This window comes from Nicotiana tabacum, chromosome 18 (genome assembly GCF_000715075.1).
Source record: "Nicotiana tabacum cultivar K326 chromosome 18, ASM71507v2, whole genome shotgun sequence".
Taxonomy (NCBI): domain Eukaryota; kingdom Viridiplantae; phylum Streptophyta; class Magnoliopsida; order Solanales; family Solanaceae; genus Nicotiana; species Nicotiana tabacum.
The window spans coordinates 140,340,067-140,343,071 of NC_134097.1; the positions used below are offsets into that span (position 1 = coordinate 140,340,067).

At 34.0% G+C, this 3,005-nt stretch overlaps 1 long non-coding RNA gene across 1 annotated transcript; it reads left to right on the top strand.

Moving 5' to 3' along the window:
* The first annotated feature begins 334 nt into the window (after positions 1 to 334).
* Positions 335 to 1,854, top strand: LOC107830699 (uncharacterized). Its single transcript, XR_012702337.1, has 2 exons — positions 335 to 617; positions 1,419 to 1,854. It is a non-coding gene; the product is annotated as an uncharacterized LOC107830699 (long non-coding RNA).
* Positions 1,855 to 3,005: the final 1,151 nt, after the last annotated feature.

The window sequence follows — 3,005 nt, forward strand, 5'->3', positions numbered from 1 at the left end:
TCCAGTATAATATACTGGAGTTTGGAGTGTCGGTGCTCCAGTCTCCCGTATATTATACAGGAGTCAACAAAGTATACCGGTCCAACATAATATGCTGGAGTTCGTACACAGATGCACCGAACTCCCGTATATTATGCGGGATCAGTCTCTGTTGCAGCAAAATAATGGCTATTTTTCATTGACTTCGTAAACGGTGGCTATTTTTGAATGACCAGTCCGAAAAATGACTATACCGTGCTATTTTAACTATTTCTAACAATACCTGCAGCCCAAATCCACTATAATAGATAAAACATAATCTTTCCTTCTTTCTATCAGCCGCTATGCACGTTTCTGAAGACTCCTTCTTCAGTTTTTTTATAGATAATTACAAAATATATTGAATTAGTAAAAGATAAAGAAACCCTCTTTTCTTCTCTTACTTTATCTCGCCACCAGCGATACTTATAGATGAAGAGAAAAAAACTTTATTTCTTCGTCTATTCCTATCTTTGCCATGGTTATGGAGCACCAAGCTCCAATTCTCCTTTATTTTAATGGTTGGTTGTTCTGTTATTAAGATAGATTCAAAAGCGACCATGGTCGATTAACAGTAACCGGCGGTGGCCATAACGGCGGTAAGCAACAATCTAACAGATTTGAACAAAGAAAATAATTCTTTTCTTTTTAGCAGATTAAAAAAATGTCTTTAAGAAAAACTGCTTCAAATAACTGTTTTAGATTTGTAATGAATACAAGTTCGTGTTTCATTTTTAAGTTCTAAAAACCAATTTCAGAATTATTGTCACAAAAATTAAACTAATTAACCTTTTTATTATGCTTAGGTTAAACATATTAACCACATAGTTGCACCGTAAACATAAAAATTAAAATCATATATGTACACGAAGTTCTAGATTCACACATAAATTTAGAACTATTCTATATATGTATCCGGACCAGAAAACCAGCCTATGGCTCTGATACCAATGAAGTAACACGTTAATCTAAACACATTAGATAGCGCGTAAATTGTAAAACGAGAACTTACTTGTTCTTCGTGAAGCGGAAACAAAAACGGATGAACCATGGCTGAAATTACTGGTCGGCGATGGTTGTCACGGTGTGTTGGAGCAACCCCCAATTCTACAGTCTAAACCTAACCGAAATTGAGAGAGAAGAGCATAGAAAAATACTGCAGAAAAGTATTTTAATGTACACACTAAGTGTACTTATATAGAGAATACTAGGGTTAATAATAACCCTATTGGGCCTTAAAGCACTCCTTATGGGTGGACCCAATTTTCCTACAATTCCAAACTCTAAAAGTCCTGTTCGAATAGCCTAAGCGTGGATGTGATTTTGTTTGCCATATGTCTAGAGAATTTATTTCGGGGACACTAGTGTAGTCTAATAAGAATCTGTTGGCATTTTTACAGGTGCTGAAACAAGTGCGGAAGGAAATATTGAAGGGTTGTAAAATCGTCTTCACCCAGGTATTTCCTACACAATTCCAAGCAGAAAATCACCACTTGTGGAAATTGGCTGAGCAATTAGGAGCCACATGCTCCACAAAAGTCGATCAATCGGTGACACATGTGGTCTCCAAGATGGATTGAAGCTGCTAATTATTTATGGCGAAAGCCGTCGGAAGAAAACTTCCCAGTCAGTTCCTAACAATTTGCTAACCTTAGTTTTGAATAGGGAATATAGTGATTGTAAATTGTAGTATAATTCTTTCAGGTTTATTTCACTACCAAAATCATCTGATTATGACAAAAAATTAGTTCATGGGGGAATCATCTGATTTGATGCTTGATTGTCTTTCTCAAACTTTCTTTGAATATAGTCTAGACATTGGATCTTGCTTTTCTATACTAGGTTTCGAGTTAAGTTTTATGTCTAAGTTATGCAATCATGTCACTTATGAGGTAATTACTTGTAGGTTAATTACACAATCAGGTTATTTATGAGATGATTACACAAAAAATTATGCATTAAGTATTGAATGGTGTTTGGATAAAACCGATAATTAACCTATTATAGTAAGTTAAATTATGATTCTTAGGTATTTTTGGCGCTTCCACAGAGATTTTCTGTGGTTGGATCCTTGGCGAAACATTGTTTCACTATTGAGTAAATTGTTGGAGGACAAAGGTTTATTTTTTGGGGGGGTTGCAGGAAAAAAATATAAAAATAGCACGGGTCAGTTAGTTTTTGGACTGGTAATCGAAAAATAGTCAGCATTTCCAAAATCATTAAAAATAGTCTCTGTTTTGTTGAAACATAGAAAGTTCCAGCACAATATGCTTGATTATGGAGCTCATGCGTATAAACTTTCGGCATATTATGTTGGAATTCTAACACACGGAAAGTTCAAGCATATATGCTGGATTATGGAGCTCTTGCGTTAGTTTTTAGACTGGTAATCGAAAAATAACCAGCATTTGCAAAGTCATTAAAAAATAACCATTGTTTTGCTGAAACACTAAAAGTTCTAACACAATATGCTGGATTATGGAGCTCCTGTGTATAAACTTCCAATATATTATATTGGTACTCCAGTACACTGAAAGTTCTAGCATACTATGTTGGATTATGGAGCTCATATGTTTAAACTTCCAGCATATTATATTGAAACTCCAGCACATTATGAAATTACAGCACACTATGCTGGAATCTCATATATAAAAAATTTGAACTCCATTATATTATGCTGTAATTTTTTTGGTATTTTAAGGGTGTTTTTGTTCATATTTATCTTTACATGAAAAAGTGGCTAGATTTCGATTGCTTTTGAAACTATGGCTATTTTTCAATTATCAATCGTAAATCTAGTTATTTCTAATTTTTCCCTCTAAAAAACTGTCCCTGCTCTAGTGCATCCACCAAATTCATCTAATATGGCTTTGGGGTTTGGTATACAGAGTTTGCTAGTTATCATAGTGCTATAAAGTCATTAAACATTTCATTAAACTTAATAATCCAAAAAGATTATGACACTAAATACGATAAATATTTCAAAG